We start from the raw sequence: 18,270 nt of genomic DNA, 5'->3' as shown, positions 1-18,270 counted from the left end.
AAAACTACTACTTATAAGCGATATTTAGAGTGTTCCTTTAGTTAAAAAAATACGGATGCTTGGTTTTTGCGATAGCAAAAGAAATACTGTAACTGCAGAAAACCGTCGCCTGCTGGTACCCGCACTACTATAGCTCCTGGCGGCATTAAGAAATCAAACGACAACAGCAATGAAAGGTTCCAATAGGTAGGTTATACGTTCTTCTTGGAACGCTCGTGGAGTAGGGCAACGTGGTTCCCCATACAAAAATATTGTACGGTTGTCTATAGATAATGCTTTTTACGGTCGGCTTTAGCTATTTGGCCCGATTATCTTTAGCCTTTGCTACGGGTGTCTTTAGCTTTTAAAGACGGTAGTCTTTCTAGGGGTACTTAAACCCAGAAATTTTGGTATGTCTGTCTGTGACTCGATTCATCCACCCGGCCAAAGTATAACAGAATCTACACAATACTTATATACTCACAGCCAAATGTAAGCATCTAAGCCCGGTTTATATGTTCATACTTGTCAACTTTGTTGAACAAGAACAAGACATTAAGTAAATATAGGACAGCAAATTAATACAGCAGGGATATTTACAGTGTTCCTTTATTAAATTCATGGATGCTTGGATTTTCGATAGCAAATTATATTGTACATCTACTGCAGAAAACCGCCGCCTGCTGTTGCCCGCGCCACCTTCTGGAGGCATATGAGAAATCACGCGGCAACAGCAACGAATGGTTCCACTAGCCTGGTTCCAGGTTCTACTTGGAACGCACGTGGACCACGGCAGCGCGGTTCTATAAACATTGCAGTCGGCTGTCTCGATTCACGCGCGTCTCCACCGTACTGCAGCGCTGGCATCGAGGAACCCTGCCTGTAGCAGTGGAACGCGGTAAATTCAAATCGCCTTGGGCAAACCTTCAGTGTGCTTACCTTGGGATGAGCGCGACGGAGCAGGAACAGCATAAGAGGGGAGCGGGAAAGCAAAAGAGGGCATTTACTCGGCAAATGTCTACAAAGACTATCGTCTTTTGACGACATTCGCAACGAAAGAAGCAGATACGCGGCCAATTTTTTCTTATCGACGTTCCTACGGGTGTCTTTACCCTTCTCTATGGTCCTATGAAGAGTAACCCTAAGAATTCTTTAGCTTTATCTGTGGTTTGCTAAATACATTTTTATAGTATGTTGTGTTGCCTTGTATAAAAAACATGCCATAGCCCCTCCAAATAGGCTCTACATATGGTTGCTTGAGATGTCTAAAGGTTTTTCTACGGCTTTCTATTGACATCTACATCACATACGCCACAATTTTCTTTAACCAGGAAGCTAAAGCGATCCATAGCATTTTCTAAAGAAGCCTGTAGACAACTGTTGACGTCTGTATGGCTTATCCTATTGACACATTTAGCCTAAATGCTATAGCCCCACGTATTGGCGTCTCTATCACTTGGCCAGGAAGCTATACCAAACCATAGCATTTTCTAAAGATGCTTGTAGACTACTACTGACATCCCCATGTCTTAACCCTATTGACATCTTTAGCCTAAATGTTATAGCCTCATGTATGGGCATCTCTATCACTGATGCCACAATTTTCTTTTGCTGCGAAGCTATAGACAACTATACCATTTTTTAAAGACGCCTGCAGACTACTGCTGACTTCTCTATGGCTTATCCTACCGACACCATTCCCTAAATGCTATAGCTCACGTATAGGTTTTAATTTCAAGTTCTTTAGCTGCCTAAAGTGTTTCGTACGGTTTTGTAAAGACACCTTGGAAACCACTCTTACAATGCTCATTACACAGCATGCTATACCTGCCTAAAGCATTTCTTTTCATTTTGTATGTCCCATATAGCTACCTTTACAGTATGCGTTAGGCTCCTCTATGGCTTATTTTATCACCTTTAACAAGCATGCTATAACCCCACATATGGATACTCCTTGGCTTCTTTAGCTGCCTTAGTCTTTTGTGTGGTTTTCAAGGCACCCTCGTGATTTCTCCTGCGGTGCTCTTTAGACAGTATGCCACAGCTGCCTAAAACATTTCTTCCGGTTTCGTATGTCCCCGATAGCTGCACTTAAGGTCAGCTTGAAGCTTCCCAAAGGCTTATCCCACCACAACTTTTAGATGCGACTGCATCTCATTCACTCGCCTTGTCCATGCAGCGTCGGCGTTGTTGTCGTCCGCCCTTCCCCCATTCTTCTCGCCGCGCGAGCTGCGCTCTCCGCCGCTCTCTGCCGCTCCGATGCCCCTCTCTCGTCCACACCCCTCCTCCTACACTATAAAAAATTCCCATCCAGTCGTCGCCCGCGTCGACGCATTATGCAAACATCCCCCTCGCGAGGGGCACGATCAAATGCAGAGCATTTCCGCGGGGTGCGCGCCTGCAAGTCGTATGGATTACGTATTGGTTCCGCCCGCAGAGTCGTGGGATCGAAACCTGGCGCCGGTAAGTATTATTTCTTTATATAGTGTAGGGGGAGCGATGCGGACTACGGACGCCAACGCGGGTGACATCGCGAGTTACTGAAATGCTCTGCATTTAAAAAATGATAGTTAGCGGCGCCTGGTTTCTATCCCACGACCCTGTGGGCGGAATGCGAGGTACATGGTGCTCTTCGCACTGCGCCACAAAACCGAGACAGAATCAAATGCTACGAACGCGCCTTATATCCTTGACTCATTCAAACTACGTCAAGAAGCTACTGATACAACGCATGATGGGGCAATGATTAACACTTGCAATAAAAGAAAAGAAGCTCCCACTTACAGCAACAATGATAGAGTAAAGGTCGTTGCGACAGCGAAGCTCCAAGTATACCACTTAGAGAGATTGACCAAGATTGACCAATAAAATTCATAAAACATAATAATCATACGCGTTCCAGACATGTTTCACGCGATTTCAGAATCAATCCAACGGAAACAGCAATGAACCCCACGATGCGTCGCATCTACACAGGGTTCCCTTCGCGGGGAGGTGGGCGCAATTTTTGCCCTAATCCCACACCACCCGTACGGGTTCCCATTTCTTTAGAGCACAATGTGTGTCCAACTTTTGTCCCTTTGTTTCTGCCCGAATGGTGACGAAGCAAAATATCAGCTCACCAGAGACAGTTCTTTTCGGACATTTCATGTGGTTGTTACCGTTATTCGTCATTCCCTGTACACCTAACGTAGGCTTAACTGGGTAGTATGCTTTTTGCCCTACCTTGCTTCTCGGCTGTTTCAACTGACCATAGGCCTAGAACATGATAAACACCCCTGGCCTCAATAAGCGTGAACTTTATGCAAAAGCCATGCACAGATCCATATGCACAAGTTATCTGTAACTGCTATCCCATCTCCAAGGGCTTCTAAATGCAAGGTATTCTTTAGAAAGTGCACCTAATGCATATTTCACCATTTAGAACTTCGCGGCATTGCACTGCTGGATATGACTAATGAGTAGTATACTGTTCCTTTAGAAAAGAAGTACAGTTGATGATTCTCGGCAATAAGACAGATCATAAACAAAAGCAAAAGATACTGATCAGTTTATTCATCGTAAGTAGCGCTAGAGACGGGACACAGAAGAGGAGACACACACGACGGCGCTAATGTGTCCCTCTTCTAATGTGTCTCCTCTTCTGTGTCCCGTCTCTAGCGCTACTTGCGATGAATCAAAACCAACTAGCCCAACTGTCAATTTTATTGATCAGTTTATTGACATGCTCAACTTAATCAACACTTTATTCACGTGCAATTTGCATGTCCTCGGGAGCCTTTTCCTTATTTAACATAGACGCTAACGACGCCCGCACAGGTCCTTCAGCACGTTCACTATAAATATTAAGAGAGGACCAATCACTAATATTTGCCTTTCCCTCATAAGCAGAGCTACGTTAAAACTAAAAAAAAATATTTCAATGAGTTGAGATACCGCAACTTGTTTTGGGGTCTAAAAAACGCAGACACATTTGTGCGATAATCCTGGAAATCTCTAAAATTGAGTGGTGAATCAATTTTACATTCTCAGATTTGCAGCATTTATTTAATTGCTTCCAATGGCTAACCACGGTAAAGGAGGTGCAAGAGGCAACTTAACGTAACAAAGTTTACAAAAGGTCAAGCCTACGCAGAACTCTGTTTCATGCCAGCCTTTTTATGTTAGTGCTTCATTATGTCCCTGCTCTGGTCTGTTGCCACTTAAAATTTGCCTTGAGAGCAGATCAACTCAAATGTAATATCTGATCAAGATCCTTTAGAGCAATCTGCTTGTGTCCAGCTGGCTTAAAATTCACGACACAGTTGGCACAGCACGCAAAACGTAGCATGGCCACGTGGCAGCAAAGATCAACAGCAGAAGACTAAACAATTGGCAACATTTCTACTTCCTTGAAAGATGATAGTCTCTTTGCACCCCTACAATAATTCTCATCTCTATCCCCTACTTATAATCACGAACTTCCCCTTCCCTCTTGCTTCTCCCTCGAAGACTGAGAGGTTTTGCTCAATTCAAGCAAGTTGTCCCCCATTCACACTGCTCGCTTGCCACTTGGGGGCATTCCCGTCTATTTCTGTAGCTGTTTTTTTCTGCTTGGAGTTGCTCAAGAAAGTGTTTGTTTTAATGTTTTTTTTTTCGCACCGCTCTGACACTATTTTTAACGCATCGTTTTTTTATTTGCCGTTATCAAACCCAATTCAACACGCACTCAACTCTGGTCCTCTTGATTAAGTGCTTATGTTTGGGCTGAATTATGCCTGAGGTTTCCTTTGCACCAAGTAATTCAACATGTGTGGGCTTGTTTGAAAAGGGTGTTCCGATACCTAGAATGTCTATAGCATTGTTTTTTTCATCTGTTTTTGGCCTGGCAGTTGAATTGTTGACATATACAAGCAGACAGACCAAAATTTTTCCCATTCAGATAGTCCAAGCAAGACTCATCTTTAAAACTAAGATACCAAAATCTCACTGCAATGAGACGCTTTGTCAAAGCAGGGTAGAGCGAGCAGTGCACAATCCGTCCGTCGCCGCAGTGCACGCGAGACGTGGTGTATAAGGAATGTCACCACCTAGGGCCAAAGCTGCATTCGATGTGCTTTAATGTTGCAAGCCAGAAAGAAAGGCAGGGTATTGAGCATGGCTGGACGCACACGTGCTCAGAGATGTCTGGACACCAGAAGTGCATCGGATGGTGTGGGGATGTTTTGCCACTCACGAGCGTGGCCCGGTTAATTTTGATGCCAGGTGTACTTGTGGCAACATTTTGCTACTGTTTTTGCACAGCCAACTAAATTTGAACAAAGAAAAGTGCAAATATCTTTACAACAGAAAAAATTCACCTCCTCCCACAACAGCATTGTAGAAGTTTTACACCAGCCATGATTCCTTACACTGCTCCAAATAGTTTCAACTAATGAATATCTACTCTCAAAATTTGGGATTCATGTAAGGAGAATGAACAATGCCACTGATAGGATCTTATATCTTGAATAATTTTTTGTTGTTTGACAAATTTGAACGGATTTTTGACGTTTTTTTCTTGTTATTGGCCTCTATTCCGCATCTATGCCACCTCTAAAATAAAATATGCTATACTCTTGCCTCACATGGTATACAAATGCACTATTTCTCACATTGAGGCTTGTACGTAGAAATCAACAGTTTTGTGTTAAAGGCATGGCAGAGCCTAGGCACCACGCACCCAAAAGTAGAACAGACACAAAGTACACGTGCCCACATAAGAACCGCACAAAGCACGCTCACAGCCGAGCAAGCGGTGTTGTGCCAGAGCGGCTGGCCCAAACTGGTTGCTCGGGGTGACGCACCGACAGCGGGGCCGATTCACGCCTCGCCAAACCAGACCAAACCACCCGCGGTGGACACGCTGAGACACGCACTGCCCCAGAGGTAAGGTTACCAGAGGCGCCTCTCCTTTTACGTCGCGGCGGCTCGGCCAGATCCTGCATCGGATGAACGACCCACCACGGGCTTGTCGCTACTCGCCTGGAGGCGAGGTTACGGGCACGTCGTGGGCGTCTCCCTTCCTTTCCCCATCGTGGTGGCGCGGCTGAATCACCACTTCGCTACCATTCGTCGGATTTCAAATTTCAGCCAGCGAGAGCCCTGATTGGAGCGATTCAAACTTCTCGGGGCTCCAACGACCTTCCGGGGGTATAAAAACCCGCTCGGATCAAGTATCGGCGGCATTCTCTGGCGGCATTCTTCGGCGCCGCTTTTCGGAGGCACCGAGTGGAGAGGTGCTGTCGCCTTTGTGCGAGCCATGTAAAGTTTGCTTACCCTTGTACATACTGTATATAAATGTTACTTCAACTTTTCGTCAGCTCGAGAACTTCTTCGCTCTGCTCTGCGCTTCGTCGAAAGCAGACGGAGCGAGGCAACGTCGCTACACCGGTGGCTGCGCTTGGAAGCTGCGGTGAGAGGGCCCAGTCCCAACAGCGGTGACAGTGTCGGGATGGCTGATTCCCACCAGAGGTCGGCGGACTCACTCATGAGTCCACTCACTCAGACTCATTAGGACTCAAACTCACCCGTGAGTTTGAGTTTGAGTGAGCGCGAGGCTAGTGTAGCATGGTGACTTTGAGCTTGAGTGAGTTTGAGCCCGGCTGAGTTTGAGTACGCCTGAGAACGAGTGAGTTCTGAGTCCATTTTGAGTTTTGAGTACATTGTGAGTTTGAGTATATTGTGAGTTTGAGTGCATTTTGAGTTTGAGTGCATTTTGAGTTTGAGTACATTTTGAGTTTGAGTACAATTTGAGTACTGAGTACATTTTGAGCTTGAGTACATTTTGAGTTTTGTGTACATTTTGAGTTTTGAGTACATTTCGAGTTTGAGTACATTTTAAGTAGTGGGTACATTTTGAGTTCTGAGTACATTTTCACTTCTGAGTAGGTACATATTAGTAGCCTAGGAGGCAGATATGGTTGGCGGTTAAGTTTCATGTGCCGGTTTGGGCTCGCAATTCAGGTTAGCTGCGGGTACGACAGCATTCGCGATGCTCATGATCGGTTGGTGGGGAGGTGGGGGTGTGGTGGGGGGGTCTGATTTAGCGGCTGGACGTGTGAATAATAATCGACTGGTGAGGTCATAAAGAAAGGTTGTCGCACCTTTTCCTCCTGATGGATCCTTTAAGAAGGTGGGAGAGGGTGGTGGAAAAGCACACGGCGCGGCGCTTTCTTGCTGGTTGTTCGCGTGCTGCTGTTAACGGTTTGATCTGCTAGGGTCAACAAGGAAGATGTGACCACCATGTGAAAGGGGCGGCGACTGTCCCCTCCGCTCAAATGAGTTGTCAACTGAACTGACTGGGCGACGCGCGTTTATATAGAATAATGACCGCATTATGAGATAGATTGTGTAAAAATTCAAACAGATGTCGCTAAGGCGTGTTGGTATTAAGTTAAAGGTCCCGATTAACGGAATAATGCGAGGTAAATTAAAAAAAAATGCTTCCTGTGTATAGCCATCAGACAGTCATAATAAGTCATAGTTTGGGTTAAAATTCAAAATGATGCCACGAGGGCGTGTGTGGAATCATATTCAGGGTCTAGATGAGGGGAATTACGTGGGGCAAAAATGGGTTATGCTTATATTATGACCTAGCCATGGCTAGTCATAGATTGGGTTAACATTCAAATTCGTAGCGCTAGGGCGTGTGGCGTATGAAATTAAAGGTCTCGATGAGGGGAATCACGTCGGACAAATGCAGAAATGATTCCTGATTAGTATCATATGACATAGTCATAATAGGTCCTAAATTGGGTTAAAATTCAAAATGATGCCACTAGGGTGTGCGGGGCATCAAATTAAAGTTTTGGATGAGGGAAATCGCATGGGACAAAAATGCGGTATGGCTATATCATGAGATAGTCATGGTTAGTCACTCTTTGGGTTAACATTCAAATTGATGCCACTAGGATGTGTTGTGTATCAAATTAATGGTCTCGATGAGGGGAATCACGTAGGACAAATATCAATTTTTTTTCTGATTATATTCATGAGATAGTCATGGCTAGTCTTATATTTGGTTAGAATTCGAAGTGACACCGCTCAGGCGTGTAGGGTATCTAATTTGCGATCTTGATGAGGGGAATCACGTGGGACAAATAAAAAAAGGCTTGGTGGCTCTAATCATGAGATAGTCATGGTGAGTCATAGATTGAGTTAAAATTCAAGGCGAGGCCGCTTAATTCAAGTTTTCAATTAGGGAAATCACGTGGGGCATATAAATAATGCGTCCTGCTTAGTCATAAGGGTCATGGTTAGTCAGATTTGATTAAAATTCCAAATTATCCTGCTAGGTTGTGTGGCGTATGAAATTAAATGTCTCGTTGAGGGGAATCACGTGGGACAAATACAAAAATTCTTTCTGGTTATAGTTATGAAATAGTCGTGGTGAGTCATAGATTGAGTGAAAATTTAGAGTGACGCCAATAGCGCTTGTTGGGTATCAAGTTGAAGGTCTCGATGAGGGAAATCGCGTAGAATAAAGAAATCCGTACTCATCATCCAGACACAGTCATGGCTAGTCAATGATTGGGTTAAAATTCAATTTGATACTGATAAGGCGTGTAGGCTATCAAAATATTGTCTCGGTGAAGGAAGGTGGATCGGATGCAACCATCGGAAATCATGGCACTGAATAATGAATAGTTAAGTAAAAAAGTCTTATTGAGTACCCGATAGATATAATTGTGCTCGTTAATTGTTGGTACGCCATCTTGAAAGCGTGGTTGGTTCGATACATTATAGCACTCAACATCCGCCAACAAGCCTGCGTTCGCATGAAACAGCTTAGGAACTATTGGGCTGATATGCCTCCTAGTATACGCTAAGAAGTAAGTGGATTGGGGCAATCAGCGAATGCCTCCGACCACGCGCGCGGTAGTGCAAATTTCCAAGTATGGCTTGCTGCTGCCGGAGCGCGAACGTGTTGACATTTAATACGCGCTTCTATACCTCATACTGAGTTGGTTGTTAAACAAGGCTATGAAATACTCCTTTAACTGTGCAGGTCGCAGACGTACATGCCCATAAAAGTGAAATATTTGCAACCTAATAACACTATTTCCTGCTGCCAAACAGGGACAACTTATTTGATACAACAAAATATTTACCGCCTCATAACACTATTTTCTGCTGCCAAATAGGGGCAACTTATTTGATACACCAAGATTTCACGGCTGTTTGCTTGCTTAGAAGAACTTTAGCGTTTCAGCGGCGGATGGGAACCGCGAACAGCTATTTCCTGACACGACCGGACGTTCTCGGCCACCGCAACGCTTTTATTTCGCTTTCGGCTCACCTTTTTCGCATACCCGAGCTGCAGCATAGGTGTCCGGATGATTTTTGTCGGTTTCCCGTCGATGAGGTGAACAGAACATACCTCCAGAGAACAAAAACGTGCGATAGGGATTGAACATGAGGGTGAATAAACATTGCTTCCGGAAGCAGCGTACGACCGTACGTATTCTGGCAAGTTTGCTTGGTTCGAATTCTTTCCGATTCAGCACGGCGACCAATTCGCGGCGGCTTAAAAGGGGCGCAGGAAATTTGTGCAGCGAATAGATGCCGCGCAGGGAGACACTTCTTTTGTCGTGGTGCACTTCACACGTTTGTTGCTCGAGCCCTTTGCCGTGACGCTGATTGTTGGTGCAGCCAACAACGGCGTAATCACACCTGGACGAGTAGCTCCTGCACATTACCAAACAAAGACAATGACGGCAACCTGCCCCCAATTAAGAAAATAAACATCAATTGGGGATGAAAAGTCGGGCGTCCTGCTTGCACGGTTAAACGTAGCCTCACTGGCAACCCCCGTCAGGGCAAAGCGCTTTTAGGGTGGCCCGCCGCCTTAGCGGGTTGGGGACAGAATTTATGGGCAAATCTGACAGCTCTCGGACGCTTTGAACGTTCTCTTTAAAGCCCTGTTGAACTTGGCGCTGCTGACGTACCGAATAAATGACACTTACCGATTTTCGATTCCGCCTGGACGTCTGATATCCACGCGCGGCACGGAGCAACAGCGTGGGACTGCGACGTCGTCTGTCCGCCCCGCTGTCCCCAAGAAATGCCCGCCAAGTGGTGCTTCCATAGTTAGAAAATGGCCGACGCGAAAAAATTCTTGTCTATACAAGTTATAGAAGAGGGGTACAATGAGCAGAGGTTGGCTGCGGGTGTTGACCCGTCCCGACATCAAAAAAAGTTTTCCCGACCTCCATTTCCATCTTGCCCCTGTGGCTGTTCACCAGCGTTGTTTTAGTGGCTACGTGGGCTTTTTTCCAGACATTGCGAGCCGCAGAGTGTCGACCAAGCCACGTTTTAAAGGAGCCATGAAGAGAAAACAAAAGTTTGTTTTATTCGAAAGATTAGGTGTTTCATAGTACCCCAAGCGCTTTCCCGGAAGCAAATGATGCTTTATTCACTGAGAAATAAGGCAATTTAAGCCAAAATTTTAAATCTCCCGCTTAAATTGCACATTTCGTCACGTGAACAATGGCGTCATACGAGCCGGCCCATGAAACAGATACTTAGTATGTCGACTCCATATAGCACCCACACGCGGGAGTCGACCGAGACGGCGGCCATTTTAAAAATACTAGTAAAACCTAGTGCACCCGCAGCCCTAGTCATGGAATCACCTGATCCGGAGAACAAAACCCTCGGCGAGGAGCTCAGGCTCGCATTTAACAACCTCACACCACTTGAACGCTCAATGCTTCTAAGTGCACGAGCGGCAAGAGTTGTGGGATACGCGGTGGACGGGAAAGCGACCATTCCGCGATAGCCACAACAGACGAACGCCCTGCCGTCGGCACCGCTGCCTCGTCAGCCCCGTCGCGACGGACGAATACAGACTGGTACGTATGTGCCGTATTTTCAATTTCAGTAGCAGTATCGCTTATGCCAGTTGGCCGGTGTCGTGTATGGAAAGCCGTTCGCTCGAGCTCTCTGCTCCGACCAGAAAGATTCGAGCGCCAATGCGCGGTGTGTACGGCAATTTTTTTCCCCCAAGGTCAGAGCGCTTTGACGAACTCGGCGACGAGCGCGAGCATGTCCGGGTCCCTGCCGTAGACACTTCCTCGCAAATGAAGCGAGCACACTCGTACTTCGTTTAGCTCTCTTTCTCCTCCGTTTGCAAAGTTCACAAAACGTAGCCACTTGCTTCGCCGAGGTTCGTCGTTGGGCAGCACATGAAAGGAGATCTCACAGGCGGGGATGTCGCAATCCCTCGACGATTTGCCCGTACTACATGGGCATTTCAAAACACAGCAAAGAAATTTCATTGTAAAGTACTCGAACAAACTGAAGTTTGCCGTGGTTGTAAACTGTAAACGAGCTCGTAACGACAGCAGCAAGCCAACGCGACCTCCATACCGAAACCTGTGCGACGAGTGGCACTATCTCGTTGCTGCTCTGTGTTCCTTACTCCCCTTGTTTCTATTTTTACCTTTGCTGGTTGGCGATATGACGGCTAACCTCCTGTGAAGGGATTACGATACCAAGCAAGGTCGCGGCTGTGCGTGCTGGGACGGTTCGTTGGCCCCGAAGAGCCTTGAACCCGAAAATTCGTCTGCGCGATGGTGGCGACGGCGAGATGTCGAGTTCGGCTGGCGGTAGTTTCGTAGGCATTAGCATACACGCTTGCATGTTCGTTCGGAACTTCAACCGTTTACTCCACCGTTCTTTGTCATAAAAAGAATGCGCAGTATGTTTCACGGGCATTTAGTCGCTATGCAAACTGTAAGCCCTGCCTAACATGCGTTTGCTTTTGCCGGCCTCCGCCAATCGCAGAGCATTCTCGAGTGACATCATAGGTTCAGTTGCGGAAAATGGGCTGGTGGGTCGCATGGTCATTTCCTTTTTTCCTAATTATGTAGCTTATTTGAGCGAAGTTTGCGTTATAAGTGGTGTCGTTATGGTTCTAACGAGGCAATCTTTCGAATGAACCAAACTTGTGTTTTCTCTTCATGGCTCCTTTAAAGATGGCCTCGTCAACAATTGATCCCTCTGAAGCACCAGACGAGGGTTTTTGGATTGTAAGGGCCTTCGGTACTTGGCGAAGAAGTACGTTTATTCTACGACACAGCCGTCTCCGAACGCCGCTTCAGGAACCAATGATGATGATGGTCACTACAGAAGAAGACGAAGTGTTCCTTGAAGTGATTGATGATAAATGAATTTTCACGCTTCGGAGTTTCGCGCTTACAATATTGCCGTGTTTCAAAACTGAACTTGCCATTACTAAGTAGCATGTGTTCGCTTTAGCTACACGTGAATCCCGACACGGAAACCAATTATTGTACAGCCCCGATGAGCTTACGACACAACTCCGAGATTTACTTATGAAGTGAGTGCACATAATGATCTTACGATGCGGTCATTGCCTGGTTTAAATTTTCTCCCTCAAACCCTTCCTTTTGACACCACAATTCCTTTCGTGCTACCGTTCTAGCATCTGCGATGAATTTGCGCAGTTTACTCCTAACTAGTACTGATCAGCGGGATCCCCTTTTTATCTGTCCCACATGATTTTATTCATCGAAACCTTTATTTGATACCCCACACACTCTGGCGGAATTTCTTTGAATTTTAACCTAATTTATGACTTACAATGACTATCGCATGAGTATAACGAGGAAGCATCTCTTATTTGTCCCAAGTGATTCCCCTCATCAAGACTTTCAATTTGATACCCCATACCTAGCAGCGGCATCACTTTGATTTCTAACCCAATCGATGACTCACCATGACTATCATGATTATGACCAGGAGGAATTTTTATTTGTCTCACGTGATTTCCCTCATTGAGACCTTAAATTCGACACCCGACACGCCTTAGCGCACATCACTTTGAATGTTAACCATATCTATGACTCACCATGACTGTGTCATGATTATAACCGGGAAGCATTTTTTTTTGTCCCACGTGAATCCCCGCACTGAGATCTTCAATTCGGTGCGGGGGGACACACTAGCGACATCCCTATGAATTTTAAATCATTGTATGATTCACCGTGACTATGTCATTATTACTACCAGGATGTATTTCTTATTTGTCCAAAGTTATTTCGCTCATCGAAACATTTGAGACCACATACGCCTACGGGTCATCATTTTGAAGTCCAACCTTATTATGACTCACGATAATTAAGTCATGATTATGACCACGAAGCATTTTTTGTTTGTCCCACGTGATTTCCCTCCTCGAGACCACATGCCCTAGCGGCACATATTTTTGAATTTTAACCCAATTTGTGACTATCCATGACTGCCGTGTTACACGGTTCGCCATTTTCGATATTTTTCTTATTATTTCTTTCTTTAGATTTTTAAAATTCCGTTTGATGAATCATCTACATTTACGCTTTTATAATGATTACAGGTTCAACTTCCGTGATATCTGCATTTTTGTGGAAATACAGGGCGTTACACGATCCTGGCCGGGGGAGGGGGAAGGAGGGTACTCGGCAAAGAATGCTACGCATTAAAAAAGCAAAGGTATATCCATATACGCCTCGTGCCTCAGAGATTCGCGGGGCAGTTCACTTTGACACAAGGCGTTTTTTTTTAGGATGCAGAGAAAGAATGCACGGAACCGCAACCCTAAACAGCCTCGACGTAAATGAACTGAGCAGTGAGCGTACGTCCCCTCGCCCAATTTTGTTTTTTTTCGCCCCAGGGCCCCAACACACCACCGAGTCTGGACCACTTCTGTCATGAAGACGAACACGGAGCCTACATCAAGAGTTTGGTATCCAATATATACGTAGAATTGCTTGCAACCAGCGCTAATCATCATGGCCAGCAGGTATAACTGTATGAAATCTGCAACGAAAATTGTTTCCGACCTCACAGGAGTTACGGTGTCATGACGTACCGAATGCAAGAGTTTGAGCTCACGAATTTGCACCCGTAATATTTTTACCACGCGTGAATTTTAAAACTGTGAATGTTAATGAAATGAAAGACCATCTGAGCCCGATGAATTCCTAGTACTAGAGAGTTGTGAGTCCATTTGAGTTCTGAATTCATTTTGAGTTTTCAGTACATTTTGAGTTTTGAGTAAATTTTGAGTTTTGAATCCATTTTGAGTTTGAGTACATTTTGATTTGAGCACATTTTGAGTACTGAGTACATTTTGAGTTTGAGTACATTTTGAGTTCTGAGTACATTTCGAGTTTGAGTACATATTGAGTTCTGAGTACATTTTGAGTTTGAGTACATTTTGATTTGAGCACATTTTGAGTACTGAGTACATTTTGAGTTTGAGTACATTTTGAGTACTGAGTACATTTTGAGTTTGAGTACGTTTTTGAGTTCTGAGTACATTTTGAGTTTTGAGTCCGAGTGAGTTCTGAGTTTTGCGCTCACTGTGAGTTTAAGTTTGAGTGAGCGCAGATGTGCTGCTCACCATTGAGTCTGACTTTTAGTGAGAGGTGATTCCAAAAAAACTTTTTTTTCAGTGAGTTTAAGTGAGCCGCGCCAACTTTGCCGAGGTATGAATTTAACAGAATTATCACGAAAAACAATCACGAATGAAGACATAGCTGTCTAGCAGGGCATCCGGCCTGTCACCGCAACAAAGGAGTGAAAGGCGATCACATCTCTGTGGCAGATTCCTAGGACGGAAGACCCAGGGAAAGAACAACGGTAAAAGATAACGGGAGATTAAGCCGATTAAACTAATATTCAAGGTGCGTGCGTCGCTTAGCGAGCAGACCTCATCTTTACCTTCTTTGACCTTCTTTAGCACACGTCATCCCAAGCCCCTTCGGGGATTGATGCCTGAACCATATTACATGGTCGTATTCCAGGCAAAGCGCACGTGACGCGATCAAGACGCCTCATGTAACGCAGGTTGCTGACAGGCAGCGTTCCCAGACCAGCTGTTGCAAAATTTGGAAAACAAATACAGTAGCCGACCTCTTTTTTCTGACCTGGAGGAGGAGGAAGTAACTTTATTGTGCCCAGAGGAAAGGCCTAGTTATGGCCGGTGTGCTTCAGACGACGGCCAGAATGTCTTGGTTCCTAGCGGCGTCTTCGGCACTCTGGAGTGCCCAACGCTGGATGACAGGGTCCTCGCTAAGCAACACGGACTCCCACTGCTCTTTGGTGTAGATAATAAATGTTCCCTCTGTATTGCTGAAGCATTTTCTTTGTATAGCAGGGCATTCCCAAAGCATATGTGCCAAACTTGCAAGCTGGGGGCAGTGCTTGGAAGTGAACAAAAAATAATCCGTATAGAAGAGCCGTCCGAAAAATCCGCCAACGGCAAAAGGACCTTTATTTCATTTAAACAGGACCAAAGAAGTTACGAATCGTCCCTTGCCTTGAATTTCTCCTCCACGTGAGAATGTCTTTTTGCATCTCTGCAAGTGTCCCGTTTTCTTAGTAAACATCACAAACCTTGTGATGGTACGCGCAGTGCACATGCGATTGTCTGAACCCCGTGAACCACCATCCCCAAAATGGCTACCGATCAAGTAAAAGAACAACGTGCACTACGCGTGACACACGACAAACCGGATGATAATGTTGCCTATATTCAGCGGCGTCACCTGGTGCCTAAAAGAAAGTGTTGTCTAAAAAAATGTGGTTGATCCCTCTTCCATAGGAACCGGTACAACACGGAAGTAAAATGTGCCTTCACAGGAGCAGTTTATGTTTATTGTGCATCGATATGAACTTGCACATCGCTATTTATGCTTCGTCGGTATGCAACCGTTATACAGATCAACGTTAGACACTGGATTGCACGCGCCCGAGCATTGCGTAGTTGTTTTTGTAAACTTTATTCGAAAGGAAGGCCAAAGGCCAGGTGGGAGGCGGGAGGGAATGGGGAGGACGGACCCCTGTTCTTATGATGCCGGCTTAAAGGGTTCTTTTCAGAAGTCGTGCAGACCACTGCAAAATTGCCGGTACTAGGCCGCTTTTTGTGGCATAAATGGCGATTTCGAAGAGTGTGTCGTGTGAGAGGGATGTTGGCTCGATGTAGGTTGAGGTGTCGTGGTGAGGGGGAGTGAATGTACGAAATCGAGAAAACTTGGGGCAGTGCCAGATGAGGTGGTGGAGATCGGCTGCGATGGAGTGGTGGCAGTAGGGACATCGGGGGGCGTGCTGGGGATAATATTATTGTCGAATGGTCTCTGGTGCCGTACAGGTGTTGGTCAGGAACTTGTTCAAGAAGATCTCTTGTGCTCGGGTCAGGGTGGGGAAGGAGGTGAGGTGGCCTGAAGGGGTGAGTGCCTTGAGGAGTTGTTGTTTCAGCTGCTTGAATCTACGGAGCCTGATTGCAGGAGCGAGAGTGGGGTCATCATCAGGGCAGTTGGGCCAGGGTGGTCCAAGAAGGGCGGCGCCGGGGGTCCATTGGAGGCTATTTTGAGAAGGGCCTCCTGTGCAGCCACGTGAGCTGCTTGGTTCCCAGGAGCGGCTGGTTCATGACCGGGGGTCCAGTTGATTCGGACTTGGCAGCCTGCTGTTTGGAGCGCAGTGATTTTAATGTGGTGGACAGAAGGGTAGGTGGACATGGGATGACAAAGTTCTTGGAGAGCTTCATATGAGTCTGTTAGGATGCGAAGGTTGGGGGGAATGGGGAGATGGTAATCGTACATGAAGTAGTCGAGAGAATCGTGGATAGCGATGAGCTCCGCGTCCATTGAAGTAATATTGGGAATACGGTGATATTGGGCTCCCATGATGGATAAAGTGTCGGGGCTGATCCATGCTGTGCCGACCTGTGGGTTTATGTGGCTAGCGTCGGCGCAGACGTCAATTTCACACGATCGTTTAGTTGAGGCAAGGCGTCGACAGCGTTGCTGTCGAAGCTTGGGCTTCCTGCGAGCGACGGGTTGAGAGGTGACGGATTGAGTGAAGTGGGGCCGCTGTCAGGGGGGTATTGGGGCTGGAAAATTAGGTAGGGGAATATTTCTTCGTTGATCCCACGCGGTGAGGAGCACGCCTTGGTGGGTGAGGTGTCGTTTAAAATTGTGTTGGTCCGTTTGTTCCTGAATGATGCGGTCGATTGGTGGGAGGGCCGATCCGATTGAAACAACAGGAGCTCGCGAACGGTCCTTGCGAACGAAACCAAACGGGTTGTCAGCGAATCATGTGGTGGTGAACACACGGTCCGCTGCAGCCATAGGAGCAGCAGACCATGCCACGAGCGGGGCATTCGAAATTCGGCGTCGACTTTACTTGCCTTACAGGCTTCGCTGCAGGTTACGCTGCGCGTCCCACATACACGTAGGCGGTGGCATCGAGGCGCCAGCTGTCGGCGCTCATTAAAGTTATGATGCACTACTTCGCTTTGGCTCTTCTAGACCGCAGCACCATCTGAAGGGAGGGGTATAAGGCGCGTTTGTCGTTCTGCTGCCGCGTCTGTTCATAGCGCAGTTGGGAGCGCGTTTAATACCTCCCATTGAGGCGAAAGAGTTCGGGGTTCAAATCCCGGCGCAGCCTCGTCAATCGAAGTTTTCCTGGCGATGTCATTTCCGTGACGGATAGGACGTCAGTCAGATCTTGGTGGACCGCGGCATAAAACACTTCAGTGTTAAAATAGCTGGCGATTACGACACTCCCTAATGCGATATTTGGGCGCAGCTGTTTATCTGTATTGACTGTGCAAGATATGTTAAGGCAAAGAATTCCACACGGACATACTTGTATTGTTACAGAAAACACCTATGTGCAGTGGCTGACGAGCACATGCACCGGTTGCCCCGCTCATTGTTCAGACCTCACTCGGGGTTCTGGCGGCGGCGGTGCGGATTCCTGCTCGGGCAGCTCCTTTAGAAGCACGATGGAATCATGTTTAGAAGCAGCGCAGATGAGCAGATGACGCAGTTCCACCAGTTGCGTCGCTCATTCCTCAGTAAGAACTGGCTGATAGCGCATGTGCGCGTTCCGCAAAAGCCGTTGCAGATGCGCACGACCGGTTGCGTCACTCGCAGTTCAGCCCTTACTCCTGATGGGTGCAGGGCGCTGAGACAGCACTCACGCGTGGGTTCTCACCACGGCAGCTATGGTGAGCCTGTTCGTCGCGGCGCGAAGTGCGTCTCAGGAAGGGACCGCGAGCTGCATCTTAGGAAGCAAGCGCACATCATCGTCACGCGCACGCCCCCCTCACTTTTTAGATGCAGAGCATCTGATTCACTCGCTTTGTCCCTCCGGCGTCGTCGTCGTCGTCGGCGTTGTCCGCCCCTCCCCCATTCTCCTCGCCGCGGCAGCTGCGCTCTCCGCCGCTCACCCCCTCTCCTCTCCGATAGCGAACACTCT

Source organism: Haemaphysalis longicornis, unplaced genomic scaffold (assembly GCF_048455015.1).
Source record: "Haemaphysalis longicornis isolate Haplotype H1 unplaced genomic scaffold, Haemaphysalis longicornis Haplotype H1 scaffold_2, whole genome shotgun sequence".
NCBI lineage: Eukaryota > Metazoa > Arthropoda > Arachnida > Ixodida > Ixodidae > Haemaphysalis > Haemaphysalis longicornis.
The sequence above is the reverse complement of the archived record's forward strand: the minus strand, read 5'-3'. Positions refer to the sequence as shown.